Consider the following 20008-nt stretch of genomic DNA (forward strand, 5'->3'; position numbering starts at 1 on the left):
ACAATACCCTTATATATCCATTTTGATACAATTAGCAAATTTGTATGTATTTTGTTTGTGAAAATTTTAGGTTATGATGATGGTAATAATATGTATATAATTTTTTTTTATGATTTATTATAAATATTAAAGAATAAAAGATAATTTAATAAAAAAGTAAATATATTATAGTAGAAATTGAACTACAAAAACAGCTCCAAGAACTCTGAAAGTCAATAAAAAACCTTCCATCTTCCAGACTTAACAAATTTATACTATCTATAAAAGAGAGAATGTCCCCTCTTTCTGAATTTTTTATTGGATGTTTTCTAACCCTTATCTAAGTAGCATACAAAGGGCATAAAGAGGGCATATATGTCTTCTACTCTTACTCCAAAAGCTGTCCATTTATAATTGTTCAAAAAAAGCACATGATTTCTAAAATGTATGTTTTTGTCTTAGAGATACTGCCATGTGAAAATGCACGTACATGTTAACTAGAGGCCCAAAAAGCACCAACTGAAGACCAAGGCTTTCATAAACCCGCCCTACATAGACATGGCTAATAGGTGGCCTTATTTCTTCCCCATGACATCTACTATTATTGGAGCATCTGTGTAAAAATTTACAAGCTTTTGCAATTTCCTACTTTTAGGAAGTCTACCGAACCTGAAGAGATCGGCTTCAGCCAGTGCAAGGCCTGTTTGAACACCATTCGAACAACCTTTACATCCTTGTATCTGGAATGTCTCTACATTTATGTTATTTATTTCATGGAGAGATATTCCCAATACAAGGCTGTAATGGTAGTTGGAAGGGGCTTTTCACTGATTGAATCCAGTTTCAAACTTGAACCCCTCACTACCTACATAAAAGTCTTCATCATCACTATCACTTCTTTTTCTCTCGTGTGTTTTTGGCTTCTCCCTCAAACCTTCGAAAATGGGACTCTACAAACCTATGCTCCTCTTCCATTGATCATCTCTATCTCTTCCCTTCATTCTAGAGGAACTTCCTTTACGAAAATCTTGGGCTGTGTTGTCTTCTTTCCAAGTCTCCCCATTGAAACTATGGTAATAGCTCCCAAAAATAACTGGCTCATAGGCCTAAGGAACCTCATATGCGCAAAGATTTGATTTGAACTTTACTTAGTAGAGAGGCCCACATCCCCAACTTCCTTCAACTCTGACTCTATAGAACCAAAGTGAAACAACCATCTCCCTCCAGCGAACAGGGGAGGGGGAGGCTTTCCGTTTATCTAGAACCTCCTTCTGATGAGATTGACCCCTGTGAATCAATCGAAACCTACCACTCCTGGATCCCCCCACCACACACGAGCACCAGCCTTTGAGACTTTGGTGGAGGCTTCCCCACTTTTAGATACGTCGGCATTACGCATCCTCAAGACTTAAGAGAGAACCACCCAGACAACTCAATATCTCTAAACTATTGTATAATTTCGATGTGTAATTTGTTCAATATGACAATATATAATATTAGAGATATATTCAAATATTTTCTACATAATTTATTTTTTATGTTTCAATATTTCTTAATTTTATTATTTAATTATCATATCCCATTCTTTGCAAATGACTAATTAATTGCTAAGTTTTGAAAATAAAAGGCATGTACTTAAAATTAATGATTTTAAACCACCTTTGGGTGCGATCATACTAGTACTAATGAACCGGATCCCATCAAAACTCTAAAGTTAAGCATGCTTGGGCAAGAGTAATACTAGGATGGGTGACCTCCTAAAACGTCATTGTGTTGCATCCCAATTATATTAGGGTGCGATCATACCAGCACTAATGTATCAGATTCCATCAGAACCCTGAAGTTAAGCGTGCTTGGGTGAGAATAGTATTAAGATGGGTGACCTCCTGGAAAGTCCTCATGCTGCACCCCACTTTTATTTATTTATATGTGACGTGATCCTTTTATTATAAAAAAAAGAACATAAAAGGCAAGTGGTTCTATTATCATCTCCCTAAACTTATAATTTCTCTGTACGTGTTGTTTTTGAGTAGTTTTTAAAATAAAAGAGATATGCTTATATCATCATTTTATGCCCCAAAATTATCTCTTGATAGAGGGGAGACACCATAAATTTTTTAATAATATAAGAAAAACCAGCTAACAGAGGGGATATAGAAACCTTGCCCCTCAAGAAAGAATATCACGATCATAGGCATTCAGTGACGGCCCATAGTTTGTTGGATTACGACCTCGAGAAAAAGGAACTGTCTGACTGTCAGTTGGCACACGTAGCAGAAATGGGTCACCATCCTTGTGTGGCTTGAATCCCACTCAATATTGCATTCCAACATGAAAATTCCTCACCAACAAGTTGGAACCTAAACTGGTAGAGATGAGTCGGTTCAGATTTGCACTCAATAACTGAAGCAGAACTCAGCTCAGTTCTGCTCATTCAAATCAATACTTTGAATGCATGACCCACATATAGTGAATTAAAGGTGGTAAAGAAACCATGGTTAGCAATATGAGAATTTACTGTAATTGTTAGCAAATAATGAACTTGGTTTAATAGGACAGAGAACAGGTGGATCCACTAATTATTTAATTGGGTAAAGGAACTATACTTGCTTACTTTGTTATGGTGGTTAATTCTATAGTCTCATCATACATTAGAGCAGTTCCAAAAATAATTGTTTGCTTATGGTGGTTAGTTCCAACAAAAGGGGCGCAAATGGTCAGTGCTCAGCATTTGTTCCAAATGTGGTATCAAAACAAACAACATCACAAAGATGCTTAATATAATCTGTACCATTCTTGCATCAGCCCAGAATATGTTAGTTATCATACTTTCGTTATCAACTTGAATCGAATGGAATGATGCCATGTTCTTATCTTGCAACTTGTCGAAGCATTCTAATATTACTCCTGCACCACCATTTTCCATGTCTTACTTTCTTTTAGTTTGCAAATGGTTACGATAATCAAAATCTTTAAATCCAAGATTTTGAAACCCTCCTGCTTGTCTACTCATAAACTCTACATTTTCTTTTGGAGCTAGCTTTTCCAAATTTTTTGAGAATATATTTCTAGATCCAATGTTAATACAATTTTTCTTTATTTTCCTTTTTCAAATCTTTGGAGGCTACTGGACAACGTAAGCCAACCTATTTGGTTTCACACGAGATGGTTTTTAGATATTAAACATGTAGACTTCAGAGCCAAATTTTTTTTGAACTTGTTTTGGATATAGGAATGTAATCTAACCTGGGTCTTCAGTGGGTAATGCAAGTTTCACACTATTCTAGGGCGATTCCCCAACCAATATATATGGGATTTAACGAGAGGGAGTTAAATGAATTGAATAGTGGTGTTGCAATTACGTTTTTGTCTTAGAATAAAGAGTGTGTAAATTCATATTTGAGGGGTATTTTAGTCAAGTAAAATTATAAAAATTTGCACTAATAAGGCCTTAAATTTCTAGAATTTTGCTTGACTAAAAAACCCCTTATTTTGAATTTAGACACTCTTTATTTTGGTGTAAAAATTGTAATTTTAAAACCGCTGTTCAGTTCATTGAATCTAATCTCATTTAATCCCATTTTTAATGTATTAATTTGCATTGGTTTCTAGAGAATTTCTTGGCGAAATAACCTTCACTTTGAATTTGAATGTTTTTCCTAAGAGAATAGGGAGTTAATCCCTTAATTATGGTATTTAATGTGAGGGCTGGAATTGAATAAGTAGAATAGTAGTATTGAAATTGCATCTTTTTCCCCCAAAATAAAACTGTCCAAATTCAAAATGGGGGTTAATTTAGCTAAGAAAATTTCTAGAAATTAATATGAATTAATTCCTTAAATATGGGATTTAACCGGAGATAAGTATTGAAAGAACTGAATAATGGCATTGAAATTACAGTTTTTGCTCCAAAAATAAAGAGTGCGTAAATTCAAAATAAGGGATATTTAGTCAAGTAACATTCCCGAAATCTCAGGCCCCATGCGTGCATTTTATGTTAGTTTATAGATATAAATATATTGGGCCCATTTGATACATTGAAAGTTGATGCCAACCCTAATTTCTTTTTTAATAAACCTACAGACCTAGAACTCTATAAATACCCCTACAACTCATTATCATTCCATAAGATACACACCGTTTCTTCAATAATAGAGCACAGTCTGCAAATAAGTTGATAGAAAGATGGCTAAGCTTTCCTGCTGCTTCTTCCTTGTCCTCCTAGTCTTCTCAGGTTTCTTAAACTTTCCTCATTTTCACTTGTTAATTTGTCTTTGTTTACCCCTACATTTATGATCATTTCTATGATACATGAGTGCATCTTTCTGCGTTAAACATCAAAATCCGACTTGCTATTTGCACAGTTTCTGCAAGATACACTTCACCCACACTGTGTTGCAGCCAGACATGGTTACAACCCAGCTAGTGCACCACAAAACATCAACAGTAGTCCAATATTATTTCTGTATCTTTCATTCAGCCTTTCTTCTTTTGATATTTTTTTGCTTATTGTATAAACGATCGATGCATTGTTGTTGCAGTTGTTTCAATGTTGCCCAGTTCGGATGCGGCTAACGATGGTACTTGTGTGGAAGTTCTGCCTACCATGCAGGTGTGTGATCCAATCGGATGCAGTTATTGGTGCGTCCAAAACTGGAATGGCCGTGGTATCTGCCACGACCCTCATAACTGTGTCTGTGTCCATTGCTAATCAGGTTGAGTAATCTCTTTCGTTTTTGTTAGTGATTCTATGTAATAAAGTCAGCCATTCTGCTCCTTGTACTGTTTCTTCATCAATCAATCTAAGTGGAACTCTTTTCTTTTGGCATAAATATATAAATAAATAGGAATTGCAGAGTATAAGTAAATGAAGGTTATATAAAGGTGTGGATGAGCAGGGTTCAAATATTGAAAACAATCTCTCTACCTGCCGGAGTAAGGCTGGATTGGGTGGATGGACGAGATTTGTGAAATATTCAGTGCTGCTCTTGTATGTTATTAGAAACTAAGTAGGAAAAATCTGCTTCACTGATAGGGATCTCAAGTTCCATCTGACTCTGGTTGTAGATTATTTAGGCTGTATTTGGTTTGAAGGAAAAAGTAGGGAAAAGAAAGGAAACTATGAAAGGAAGGAAAATATGTATAAATCTTATAGAACTAAGTTTCCCAGATTTTCCCTTCCTTTTCCTATCTTTCCATTCAAACCAAACACAGCCTTAGAATCTTTGGAAAATAAATAATACAAAAGATCATATTTACAGATAAATTTGGACTATATTATTATTATTATTACAACTTAGAAGGATAAACAATCGATGCATAGGTCTCAAAGGGTAAATCTGACATTTCCCCCATTGGCTTAATGAGCCTCCTAGCTTAACAGTCGGCCACATTGATCACCATAATGGCCCTGGCCCTAATCGCGTCTGATGTGCGAAGCTGTTATGAAAAAGCCCATTTACATCGCCTTGGTTAATATATTTACATCTTCCACTTTTCAATCTCTCTCAACTTCTATGCTCTACAATCTGACCCGGGCCTTGAATTCTTCGTCTCTCTGGGTCAATGGATCAGTGGTTGAACCATTCCGGTCAAGGGGATAACCCGTGATGTCATCAACCACTTTTTATCGATGGATAGTTGATAAATTAAGGGTTTTAATTAATTTGTAAAATAAGGTTTTTGAGATTATTGGCTTGAATTGGTATTGTGATTGATTGGTTAACTGACCCAAGTAGCATGGTATTCATTACTTGTTCTCACATCTCAACCTACGATACATAACAGTTATGCATTACTTGTTCTCACATCTCTCTTTTCATTTCTATGACGGCAGTAGTATTCAGTAAGTATAAATGTGGGTAGCAGATTCGAAATGGGCACGATCTCCGAGTGGAAAATATTGTTTCAACAATTATACAAAGTCATTAATTCATCCTAGAAAATAAATCAATTATATTTTGACAGAAAATGCTCTTAGCTATTCAAAGAGTCAGCGGCAGACAATGCTCCAAGTGACGTGACATACTGACGGATGATTTGCGATTTCAGATTTTTCATCAAACACTTGCGGGTGCCAAACAAGGCCATTATTAATTTATTAAATTGCAATAAGTTATAGGATAAATTACTAACCTCGACAATGGTTCTCTGACAGTTTCTTTAATTTCTTCTAAACCTTGTTTTCATTCTCCAGAAACTCCCATATATTACAATACCCTTGTAGATCCATTTTAATATAATTAGCGAATTTGTATATATTTTGTTTGTGAATATTTTATATTATGATGATGGTAATAATATGTATATAATTTTTTTACAATCTATATATATATATATATCGAAGAATAAAAGATAATTTATTAGAAAGAAAAAAGAAATATTTTACAATTGAAACTGAATTACAAAAACAGCTCCACGAGCTCTGAAAGACAATCAAAAACCTTTCAGCTTCCAGACTTAAAAGTACTAATAGCCTCAAGAATTTTCTGGAATTTTGTGATGACAAAATTTATCTCTATATTTAAATTTATCGATAAAAAAATGAGGGCAAATAGGGTAATTAGTTATTGACATTAAATGAATTTAAAAGAGTTAATTTTAGGATATTCAATACATTCAATTATCTCTCATTAAATCCAACACTTAAGGTATTATTTTGCATTCACGTTCATTGAATCATATATTTAATGCTTCTTTGTTTCTTATCATCATTTAATTCTATAATTAAATATTAATTTCAATAACATAAATCCTATACTTTTAAAATCTACGTAGAAAAAATAGTGTTTTCATCTAGGTAGTGGTAAGAAATTAAACCATTTAGGGTCAAATGTGTCAATCCATATTGCTACATTTAAATAATAAAATTCAAAAATCTATAAAATGCAAAAAAATATATAAATTTAAAAATAAAAACGTTTTTAACATCATATATTTGACAAATTAAACAATAATAAGTAAGATAAACAATGTTTTTAAAATCGATCTGGAGGCTTTTTTCTTTGGGCCATGGGTCATTAGTTCGACTATTCAGGTGAAATGAGTCAAACTGCTCTGTTTCAACACTGTGTGTGTGTGTAAAATCAAATGGAAATATGTAGAGTGTAAAACCTTGTATTTTATACGTATTGATCTTTATAATATGTATTTGTTCCAAATTGAGATGGAACAATAAGTATTTATTGGAGACCATATGAGCATTTTCTAAAAATTTTCCACCCATAATAAAACCTAGAGATCAAACTGCTAAACTTTATAACCATTTGTCATACTGTTTGGGGCCTTGAGTAAATAAAGAAAATTTTACTATATATATGTATGTATGTATTTATTTATATAATAAAGAAAATTTTACTACCCACTCCATTTAGGGGTGTCAGCCAGTTAAGTTCGGACTAGATACATTCAAACTCAATTCAGAGTTGTGAATAAATCCCACCAACAGATATGGTTGGAATTAAGCAATTGTGTATATGTGAAAATTGACAAAAATCCTATAAGGTAACATGGACTCCAAAATTTGTGGATCTGTCCATAGTAATTGGGCCCGGGTATATCAGGCAGCTGGCTTCAGATAGTAGACGTTTTAGTCAAGTTTTAGCCCTTGCTTGGTTCATTGAAATAGGGGTCTGGAATCAGAATCGGAATGGGCTATTCCAAGTTCATATGTTGATTGGACAGAATTGGAATCCCAATCTCATTCCTACTGGAATGGCATTTTCCAATTTGAGGGAATGGCCATTCTTTGCCCCTCCCTTGGGAGTGAAATACCATTCTTATTGGTTCCGGTTTCCATTCTCCATTCCTGTTTGAACCAAACAGACTATGGGAATGGGCCATTCTAATTTCGATTCTAAAGGATTTTGATTCCAATTCCGACTATAAAACAAACGGGACCCTTGATTTGCTTCTATGTCATATGTGGGTCCCATTTGAATTACACTTGATTTTTTAAAGCCCTTTAGGATAACACTTGTTTTTTTATTCAACCTGATATTATAAAAGAAATAAACTACAAAACAGAAGTAGATCTCCCCTCTCATAAGCAAGAGCACTTGTGAGGGAGGACTAACATAATTTTGCACAGGCTTGCTTTTAAAATTCCAAATAAACTAATCCATATTCATGTGTCCATATATCCATAGTTTGGCACTCCCTTATTTGTCACCAATCATCACATTTTACACTTCTTAAAAAATAGGGCTGTCAATGGTAGGGGTGTAAATTGATCAAATTCGGATTATAACAAGCAATATCTAAATTCGAATTGAAGTAGAAAATTCAATATCAATATTTGATTTGATATCTGACAAATATTAAAAGCCAATGTTAAAATTTGAATTTGATTAAGTATTCAAATATTTTATTAAATTCATATTTGACTAATTAATTATTTTAGGTATATAATTAATAAATATTTTATTGATATAAAATATATAAATTATATAATTTAAATATTATATATACATTATATAAAATGTTTAAATATTTTATATATTATATATAAAAATTAAATAACTGGTCGAATTCAGATATTTATCAAATCGAATCAAGTAATATCTGAATTTGACTCAATTATTTAAACGGTATAAATAGGATATTTGAATTTGATTGATTATGGCATTCAAATTATCCGAAATAAAAACAGCTCTATACAAACGTTGCCTTCAAATTAAGAAAGAATATCACGATCATAGGCATTCACTGAGGGCCCACTTTTTTTGGATGGATTACGACCTTGAGAAAAGGGAACCGTCTGACTGTCATATAGCTTCTTGCACCACGAGTGTCTGCCATGACCTCTCCTACCTCTCCCTCTCGATCTACTAGTGCCTCGAAGAAGCTAAGAAGTACTGATAGGCCTAATGCAGATTTTTGATTTGCATTGTAAAACAATGAACATTATAAAAGGTCAAAAACCCATACTTTATAAATTTATATTCACCCGTGAATTGGTATCATCAATTCTAAATTGGCACCTATCCAAAATTTACTTTGAACCTATAAATTTTGACCCTGAACTGAACCGTCATTCTCCCCTCGAAGAATAGGCTTAGCTACTACAATGTCATAGAGCTCCGCCAGATTTTTGGATCTTCTACAGCAGGTAGATAATCTGGGCTGCCAAAAGAAACATCTGAGTTTAAACTAGCTCAATTGCCCTCGGTCTCTGCGCAAGGAAGATGCACAAGAAAATCTACCATAAGAAGTGTTATTAAGTAGGTAGTGGAGAATTCTAATATTGATTTTGATGCCTTTTATAAAAATCAATCACCATTTAGAGCAATGCGCTTTATATACATGTACATAAATTGAAATAATCAAATAGTTCAAACTTGAATTGGGTTAGGTTCGATTTGAGTTCAATTTTAATCAAACTCGAAATGAGTTTAAACCTTCGAGTAAGGTCAATTAGTTAATCAAGCTCGAGCTTAAGCAATAAAATGTTTAGTTCAAAAGCTTATAAATCTGGCATGATAAATACATATATTCATATACATGTACATACGTACATATATACATACATGCATGTATACATACATACATACTATATATTATAAAAAATATTATATATTTACATATAACATATAAATATAGTTATTTTCGTGTTTCTGAGCCGAACTCAAACTCATTGAATTTTTAATTGGACTGAGCTTGAGCCGAAAAATATAGTTCGAGTCAAACTTGAACTTGAACCCGAACCAAGTAGTATTTTAGTCAAACCGAGCCAAGACATGCCAAAGTTTGACTCAGCTTAACTCGATTGCAACCCTAGAACTGTAGGGCTGCAAAGGGATCGGATTAGATTCGATAAAAGATATACCCAATCCTATTCAATAAAAAATATGATGATCGAATTTGACAAAAATTCATCAATTTTCAATATTATGATTCGAATTTGAATATCTTATTAGATATCTGATTTGAATCTCATTGAACTTGGATTGTAATAAAAAACTTGATTTATATAATATAATAATATATTATAGTATATATAATTTATAATTATATATAATTTATATATATAGAATATACATATACAATATTTCATAACAAACATATTGGATCGGGTCAGGGCGGATCAGATCGAGCTGTATTTGAATTTGAACTATTAACTAAATGTATCGACATTTCCAGTTTAATCCGATTTGTTAGGGTCAAGGGGGTATCCAAATTTGATTCTTACTAGATAGAATCCGTATTCAAGTCGAATCTAATTCAACTTGTTTGCAGCCCTAGATCAGTGGAAAAGACATACTAAGATCAATGCTGTTGATCTAGATGATCAAACCATCACCTGGTCCTATTCTTGGTTTTAGGTCCCTAAAACTTGTTGTTTTGTAAGAAACCATTGACTTTGTCAAAATCCATTTGACCCAAGTGGTTGAACCATTGATTCAAACACAAAGTAATGGCTTATTATTAGACTCATTCATGGTTCGTGTGGTCCGATGGGCTAGCTTGGCCTGACTTGTTCATAGTGGACTTGGACAAGATTTTAGGCCCATGGGCTCAAGTCCAAATTAAAACACTAAGCCTGACCTTTTTTCACCATTGGGATTAGGCTTTCTCAAGATAGCCTAGCCTGCCTAAGCCTAACCTGATAATTCTATAAAATTAAAACTATTTTATATAATAAAAAATATGTAGCTTATATATGCTTTTTTGTTCCTCTACTCTTTTTTCCAAGTTATAATGAAATCTTTTAGTATTTTTGGATTTTGAGGTTGATTAATATAAATAAAATAGTTTTATTGTTTAATAAAAACAAAAGGCTGTGTTTGGTTGCAATGCAAATAAATTTGTCCTGAAGCAAAGCCATGGCAGTGCAAATGATTTGAGTGCAATTTCTGACCTATTTTTATTTTAAATTTTAATTTATTTTGTTCGATTGCAGTACAAATGAAATAAATTAAGAGATAAAACAGAATAAAATGTAATCCATACAAAATTAAACAAGAATTTGCATTTTTTACATTTTCTCTCCCATGCATTTCTACTAATGCAAATAAATTTGCACTGCAACCAAATACAGCCAAATAATCAAAAAAATCTTCTTTTCAAGCTCTATATAAGAGTTGGGAGCAGACTCGTGATCCAGATCCAATGGTTAGGCCTAATCCATTGGACTTGGTAGCTCATAGGCTTGATAGCTTGACTGGCTGGCTTGGCCTGACCCATTAATCATTGGGATTGGAAATGATTTTAGGCCTACATGCTCGCGCTAGGGCCATAAATACTAAGCCCAATTTTTTTCGATTAGCTTTCTCAAAAAGACCCTAGCTCGAGCCTAAGCTTGAACTTATAATATTTTAAATAAATGAAAAATATATCTCACATAATAAAAATATACAATATTTTTCCATTGTTCCTTTTCTCTTTTTTCAAGTATTTTTGGTTTGAAAGTTATTTAATATAAATAAATCAGTTTTATTGTTAAATAAAAAATAATAAAAATCTTTTGGCCCAAGTTCTTGGTCAGGCTTTGAGCTCGGGCCCAAGAAGCAGGCTTAATACAAGGGTTATAAAGGAAAATCCAGGCTCAAACGCAGCCTGACCCAGCCTGTGAACAGGTATATTTATTACTGTGGAGGCAAGCCTAGCCCAAACCTAGATTGGTCATGTTGTGAACATTAGACCTGCTCATGGGCTGGGTCGGGCCAGGCTCGAGTCGGGCTTTTATTTGTCATTAAGGGAAATATGCTAGGCCTGAGCACAAGCCCGACCCGACCAATGGGCCTATAACTTGGGCCCGAGCCCGGCCCTAATAAAAAGCCCGAAGCCCAACCTAATAAAAAAACAAATTTTCCTATTCAAATTAGAATTAAAAATTCAGATAGTTTTTTTTCCTATTTAAATGAACAATGGGCCTACAAGATGGTTTTTTTCCCCTTTCTTTTATATTTTAAAACACAATTTTACATTCTTAAATCAAAAAATTTATTCAAATAGACATAATCACATTACTCATTTTAAGTCTAATATTAGGTTGGGTCGGGCTGGGCTCGGGCCGGGCTATTTTGACAAAACCCGAGCCCAGCTTGAATTTATTACAGGTCGGGCTTTTTAGCCCGAATTTAAGCCTACGGGCCTATAAACCTGTTGAAGCCCGTCCCGGAGCCAGGTCGGGCCAAGCTAGCCCGTCGGACCACCCGGCCCATGAACAAGTCTAGTGAACATGTCTAGTTTTATAATATACAATGCATTGAAAACTTCAAGACGCCATGACAGTATGCTGGATTGTCTGATTATTTCTTTTCTTTTTATTTTGAGTAATTTTTTGCAATCTATACATCCCATGGTGATGTATAATATGCCACGGTCTCACTCATATCACCTAGTTGCATGGACCATTAACCCACAACCCAGAAACAAAAACAATTCATCTTCTAAGTCAGTTTCAAGACTACATTGGATAAAACAATGCAAAAAGTCATTCATTAAGGGGGTATTTTTTTTTTTTGGATTTTGAGGGGGGTAAAGTTTGTCAATGGAATTTTGGTTTTAATTGACCAAGAATACCATTCATTTTCTAGATTAATGTGGAGAACAGGAAAAATTTATTTTCCTGGGTATCTGCCCATCTCCTAGATGAATAAATAACTTTTTCACTAAGGAGGAAACTTGCTAACGCTTGAATGGGATAAAAATGCCCCTTTTAATAATGGATTTTTATGACTAAAATGGTCAATACATTATTTACATGAGAAAAAAAAAACATGGATAAATATATTTAATCCAGGAAAAAATTACCCAAATAATTGCATTTACCTAGATAAATAACTTACCAAAAAATGAACTAAGCCCTAAAACATAACCACAGTGCTAATCAATAGGTGAAATTCCTCTTTTCTCCTTTGTAGAAATCATTCATGATTTTATAGTTACCTAAACTTTTGAAAGGGTTCTCAGCTGTTCTAAATTAAAGGACAAGGCTTGCTCCTTATTAATATCTTTTCTTTGGTTAGATTTTAAATTTTATTATATATTGACAGTAATATACGGTTTGAACTTTGAATGTTGAATACATAACAGATCCTTTCCCTTTTCTATTGTTATATTTAGAGCTTTCGATTTTATTATATATTTTCTTTGGTTAGATTTTAATATCTTTTCTTTGGTTAGATTTTAAATTTTATTATATATTGACAGTTCTATACGGTTTGAACTTTGAATGTTGAATACATAACAGATCCTTTCCCTTTTCTATTGTTATATTTAGAGCTTTCGATTTTCTGTCTCGTTCACCATTTTATGTTTTAAAACCCGACCCGAAGCTTGAACTGCTCTTTTTTCAGGGTTAATGATTCAATGGTTCAACCATCAACGGGACAACCCGTGATGTCATCAACCACTTTTCTGTTATTTATTTATTTTTATAATATATAGTCGTCAACCCATTGGTTGCTGATCAAGTTAATGAGTTTTATATTTTTATTTGTAAAATATGGTTGGAGTTGGTAGCCTGAATGTTTTGGTCTAATCCGATCCAGTCCAGTGTGAGTCCATTTTATATGGATGAGGTCCAATCCAATCCAATGAATGTTTTGTACTAATTTGGATTGGTCCAATTCAATGTCCAATCTGTTCAAATTCATTTTGATTTAGATTGACTTTAAGCCAAATACTGTCCTTTGACACATGTATTCTTATCTTATATCAATGAATCAGATATTGGCTTAATCCAACCCAATCCAATATAAATTTGTTATGAGCGGACCAGGTCAAATCCAATCTAATAAATATTTTAGACCAGATTGATCCAATCCAATATATTTTGTTGGTCTGTCCAATGCCTCCAAGTTGATTTTGGACTGGATGGTGTCCAATCCAAAACCGGTCCATTAACACCCTTAATTGTGACCGGTTCATTGACCCAACTGGCACGGTTGCCGAGAGCTTGGAAACATTGTTTTTATTTTTAACTACTTATCACTGATCCCTGCCCCATTTCTCCATACCTAAAAACACATGCAGTCTTATTGTAACTGCTTTTCTCGTCTCTGTGAGAAAAGCAGTTATAACTTCTAAAGTAATGCAGGTCACAGTACAATTGGTCGACCTTGTTAACATGGTTTGGTCATTTTATAAAGTTTTCAAAATTCAGGTAACCTTGGTCCTGCTACTGTCAGTTACCTTACATATAGCAGAAATGGGTTTTCGAATTAATTCAGGTAGCCTTGGTCCTGTTACTGTCAGTTACCATACATAGCAGAAATGGGTTACCATCCTTAATGTGTAGCTGTTTTCTTCTATGGACAATCTATTTATAACACAAATATTCAAAGACCCATTAATTACCTGCCAGCTTATTTAAGGCCTTAAATCCTATTCAAACTTGCATTCCAACATGAAATAGAGCATACAAGAAGTATATTGGGGTGCTATCAATTAAGGACCAGAGAGCACTAACAACCAGGAAAAGAACCAGAAAAGAGACAACCTAACAAACCTAAAGAGCGGAAACAAAAACAAAGCTACAACAAATTCAGTGACCAGTTTGGTAAGTCCCTATCAAACCACGAATCTGTATTGAAACCAAGTTACGCCAGTTCATGGGCAGCTACATTACCACTTGTGGGGCACCAACTGAACCTGATCTCCATATCTTCTCTAATGCTAGCCATGTCTTCTCTGAGAAAAACCAAGTCTTTTGGGCCCTGAGTGGGCAAGGTGTTAAGATATGAGATCAAAACTTGACAATATAATTCAACAAAAAACCGAAATAATCCTTTGTTTTTTGCTTCTTTTACTGCTTCCACAAGAGCTAGAGCTTCTGTCATCAGAGGGGATTCAGCAGAGAGAGCAGAGAGCCACACGCTGCCCAACAAAAAAAGCCAGCTGAGTCTCTTGCAATAAAACCAAAAGAAGATTTATTATGATCCTTAAAACCTCCGTCCACATTGACCTTCACAAAGCCATTTCAAGGAGAGGATACCAGGAAAAAGAAGAGTGATCCTGGAACCCCCCTTACCTGAAATGTTTTCCGATTTCTGATGCAAGAGTATAGATGTCTCTACTGTCGACCTGTTCATAGCATTAATCACCACCGAAGGGTCAATTGAAACATCTTCAAAATAAAAACTAGTTCAGTTCAGTTCAAAATAAAAACTAGTAGGGATGAGTCATTCGAGATTTGCACTTAATATAACTCATGGTAGAACTAGTTCAGTTCAGCATATTCAAATCAATACTTTGATATTTGTTCAAAATTGTTGATTAAAAATATACAGCCCCAAATGCTTGATATTTGGCCATAATTGAAGATGGTAAATAAAGGAACCAAGTTTAGCAACATGCAGCTAGCTTACTATCATAAAAAGATAGCATTTACTGTACTTGGTACTCTTCTTGATCCTAACCAAGAGTAAAAGAAAACTTGCTTACTCATTGAGCAAATAAATAACTTAGCTTTATAGACAGAACAGGTGGATACATTAATTTCTTAATTGGGCAAGTACACATGATTAGGTCATTAGTAGTAAAGTTTCTTGAAGTTATGCTTTATTGGCTATGTTTACATAATTAAGTTCCATTATTTAGGCTTCTTAATAAGATATGCTAGCTGGTCCCATTTGATACATCCAAAATTGATACCATCCACAGTTTTTTTTTTTTCTTTTTATTTGAAAATCCAATCCACCTTAGAATGTTATTTATGAACAATTCTGCAGACCCATAACTCTATAAATACCCCACAACTCTTTATCAATCCATAAGATGCAAAAGTATAACACACTCCGCAAATAGGTTGATACAAAGATGGCTAAGTTTTATGGTTGCTTCTTCATGGTCCTCCTAGTCCTCTCAGGTTTCTTAAACTATCCTCATTTTCATTTGTTTATCTCTGCTTATCCATGCGTTTATTTTCATTTCTATAATACATGAATACATCTTTCTGTATCAACATCAAAAAAAGACTTACTATATATGTGCAAAAGTTTCAAGCTACACTTCTCCCCATGGTTATATCACACGGTGCAACCTTCAACAGTCCAATAATATTGTTGTTCTTTGTTTTATATATTTTAAGTATTATTGATGTCTTGATTTGGTAGAACTTGCCTCTGCTATACATGCAATCGTTTATCAGTGATAAAATGGGAATCCTGGTAGAATATATACATACTTGCTCCCATTAATTCCCCCTCTCCTTTCAGCCTTTATTCGTTTATTTATTATTTGATATTTATTTGCTTATTGTATAAATTAAACGATGCATGGTTGTTGCAGTTGCTTCAATGTTGCCCAGTTCGGATGCTCGAGGCGGTCCTTGTGAGATAGTTTCTAACCTGTTGTTTCAAAAATGTAATCTCGCTGAATGCACGTCCTGGTGCACCCAAAACTACGGTGGCAAGGCTAGTTGTTACGACAAAGGATCTTACCATGCCTGTAACTGTGACTATTGCCATTAAGTTGAATAATCTCTTTCGTTTTCATTAGCGATTGTATAAGCAGCCACTCTGCTCCTTGTACTGTTTCTTCATCAATCAATCTAAGTGAAGCTCTTTAATTTCCTTTGGCAAAAATACATAAATAAATACGACTTACAGAGTATATGTAAATGAAGGAGGTTAAATAAAGGAGTGGATGAGCAGGGTTCAAATATTGAAAACAATCTCTCTATCTGCCGGAGTAAGGCTGGATTGGGTGAAGGGACGAGATTAGTGAAATATTCAGTGGTGCCTCCATGATCAAATGGCTCCACCAGTTGTATGCTTTTAGAAACTAAGTAGGAAAAATCGGCTTCACAGAGAGGGATCTCAACTAAGTTTAATGTGGAATGCCTCCGGATCATTTGGATATTGACAGCTGTATACGGTTTCAATATATAACAGACCCATTTCCTTTTTCTTCTTTTGGTATATATTTACAATTTCCACTTTTCAATCTCTTTCACCTTCTTAAAATCTGACCCGGGTCTTGAACTGTTCGTCTCTTTGGGTCAATGGATCAGTGGTTGAACCATCCCGGTTAAGGGGACAACCCGTGTTGTCATTCATCAACCGCATTTTTGGTTTTTTTTTTTTTAATAATAGTCATCATCCACTTGAATCGATGGATTGTTGACCAAGTTAAGGAGTTTAATTTGTAAAACAATGTTTTGGAGATTATTGGCTTGAATATGGTATTTGTGACAGGTTAATTGACCCAACTGGTATGGTCGGGCTCGAGTCTGCTATCCATTATTCTTACGTCTCAACCCACTAAAAATAACAGTTGCATATTGGGAATATCTTTCTTTTGATTCATAGGAAGTTGTTTCCAAATTCCAATATATTCGACAGTTTTCTGTGGGCACGGTCTCCCGGAGGTTGGAACTGAACTACGAAAACAGCTCCAAGAGCTATGAAAGACAATCAAAAACCTTCCATCTTCAAGAGTTAACAAATAACCCCAAAAAGCATCGACTGAATACACAAAAACCAGGACTTTCATAAACCCCGCCCTACATAAACATGGCTAGCAGGTGGCCTTACTTCTCCCCCCTGGCATCTACTGTTATTGAAGCATCCACATAAAATTTTACAAGCTTGGAACTCCACCGAATCCGAAGAGATCGGCTTCAGTCAGTGCAAGGCCTGTTCGAGCACCATCAACAGCCTTTATTTCATGGGAGAGATATTTCTAATAGAAGGCTATAATGATTGCTGGAAGGGGCTTTGCATTGACTGAATCCGGTTTTGAACCTGAACCCCTTACTACCTGCATAAAAGTCTTCATCATTACTATCACTTCTTTTTCTCTCTTGTGTGTTTTTGGCTTTTCCCTCAAACCTTCGGAAAGCCTAGATCTCTAGCGAAATTTTCCCCACCCTGTAAATGCAAACCCAACGACTTTTCCACCGGTAGATCCTTCTCTACATGGGACTCTACAGACCTATGCTCCTCTTCCACTGATCATGTCTGTCTCTTCCCTTTGTTCATAAGGAACTTCCTTTATCAAGATCGTGGGCTGTGTTGTCTTTTTTCCAAGCCTCCGCATTGAAATATGGCAATAGCCTTATAGCCTCCAATTCTCCTTTTTCTTGGATTGGAAAAGAGTTCGAGTCCTGATTCTCAAATTTTTTTTTTCGCTAACTCCACTGGAAACCGCCCAGACAACTCAATCTCCCTAAACTACTGTACAATTTCTATGCGTAATTTGTTCAATATATTATACTAGAGATATATTCAAATATTTTCTACATAATTTATTTTTTATGTTTCAATATTTCTTAATTTTATTATTTAATTATCATATCCCATTCGGCCAAATGACTAATTAATTGCTAAGTTTTGAAAATTAAAGGCATTGTTAGCAAATAACTTGCAGTTTTTTCTGTGTTTTTCCTTTTTTTTTTTTGATAGTATTCATCCACCATAGAATGTAATGTTATTTGTGAATAAATCTACAGACCAAGAACTCTATAAATACCCTCACAACTCTTTATCATTATTCCATAAGTACAATTTTCTTGCACAATATATCACACTTTGCAAATAGGTTGATACAAAAATGGCTAAGTTTTAATCCAGCTTCTTGGTCGTCCTCTCAGGTTTCTTGAACTTTCCTCATTTTCATTTGTTTGACTCTGTTTACCCATACACTTATGATCATCATTTCTATAATATATGAATACATCTTTCTGTATCAACATCAAAACACGACTACTTGATATTTCCTGGTCAGATAAATTGAGACGATCAGACAAATGATATCTTTGCTAATTTTGTTGAGACTTGTAACTGAACCAAGAAAGTTTCTTGTCCATTCAATGGCGACTTCTTGGTTCAATTGTAAAATAGAATTTTAAACACTTGATCTTAGTTGATAGATGGTCGATTACCATAGAAGGTTTGTAAATTTGGGCATTTTGAAGGATTGAGAAGAGAGAGAACCCACTGATTTGTGACTGTATCGATGGGTTTAATTGTTTTAGGTGCCGATGGGTTTAATTCTTGTCCTTAAAGCTTTGTTTGAATATTTTAAATTTATTGGCCATTTTGAGCTTTCATAAGCTTTTTGTTGCACAAGTCTTTCCAGCTTCTTGTCTTTTATTGCTAAAATAAAGAAGACCAAACTTTAGTCTTCTGAGCTCTGAAAAGACCCAAGAGGCCACACAAAAAGATTTGCCAAACACTTCCTTAATGATTACCCAATGAAGCTATGAATGAATTGACAACTTTGGAAGGAGAGCAAAATTCAGTGAATTGATGTTGTGGGCTATAAGTTTCATGGTTTTAAACCAACTATTGAATTAAACTTTTCGGCTGATGATGGGAGCTTCCATTATCTAGAGCTTAGTATTGGGATATTTTGGATTTTGGGTTTCATAGTTATGATAGAATTGTTGTATGTGTCGTATTGAAATTTGGAAATGTGGTTTTAAATTAGGGATCAACATTATTTGGTTCAAATTAAAAAAATATCGGTGTTAGTCTTTTTTGGTTGAACTATTTTGGTTTTCGGGTTAATTCAGTTCCGGCTTTGAATTTGAAAATTCAGTTAACTGAAAGAAATTCCAAAATACTTTGAGGATGTAAAGATTTGAATTCAAGCATTCATTGTTGCAAAGATCATGATCTCACTTGACCTTTTTGTTAATTAAGTGATTTGATCATTATCTTTAATTTAATATTCATATATAATATATAATGTAAAAGGTAACATTTATGACATTTAACTTATTATTATTATTAAGCCAACATTTCCCATGTCGACTTAATGAGGGGCCATAATGACAAGTGTTACGACCTTAGCCGAGTCTCTTGATTCTTTAGGCTCCATTTGAAAGGAGTACAAATACAAATATGTACTGTGTAAATACATACAAAATAATACAAAATATAAGGCTTTGTGTTCTACATATTTGTATTTGTACTCCTTCCAAACTGAGCCTTAATGATAGTTATAACACCAGGGCCTCTGACATCTTTTTGTATCGATAGGTGGGATCTTCAGCTATTGGACGTCAGAAATTCCATGATTGTCCCAATTAATCAAATATCAACATCAATTATTAAAAAAATCAAGTTTTCAAGGA

At 34.2% G+C, this 20008-nt stretch overlaps 2 long non-coding RNA genes and 1 pseudogene across 2 annotated transcripts; all 3 read left to right on the plus strand.

The window, feature by feature from the left end:
* The first annotated feature begins 1771 nt into the window (after positions 1-1771).
* On the plus strand, positions 1772-1890 carry LOC148843435 (5S ribosomal RNA; annotated as a pseudogene).
* A 2130-nt stretch (positions 1891-4020) lies between these two features.
* Positions 4021-4811, plus strand: LOC148843436 (uncharacterized). The gene is made up of 2 exons (XR_016103577.1): positions 4021-4213; positions 4521-4811. It is a non-coding gene; the product is annotated as an uncharacterized LOC148843436 (long non-coding RNA).
* Positions 4812-15699: 10888 nt separating this feature from the next.
* Positions 15700-16511, plus strand: LOC148843437 (uncharacterized). Its single transcript, XR_016103837.1, has 2 exons — positions 15700-15793; positions 16216-16511. It is a non-coding gene; the product is annotated as an uncharacterized LOC148843437 (long non-coding RNA).
* The last annotated feature ends 3497 nt before the right edge of the window (positions 16512-20008 follow it).

The sequence above is a fragment of the Nelumbo lutea genome, chromosome 8 (genome assembly GCF_056320005.1).
Source record: "Nelumbo lutea isolate HS-2025 chromosome 8, American lotus-T2T, whole genome shotgun sequence".
NCBI classification, from domain to species: Eukaryota; Viridiplantae; Streptophyta; class Magnoliopsida; order Proteales; family Nelumbonaceae; genus Nelumbo; species Nelumbo lutea.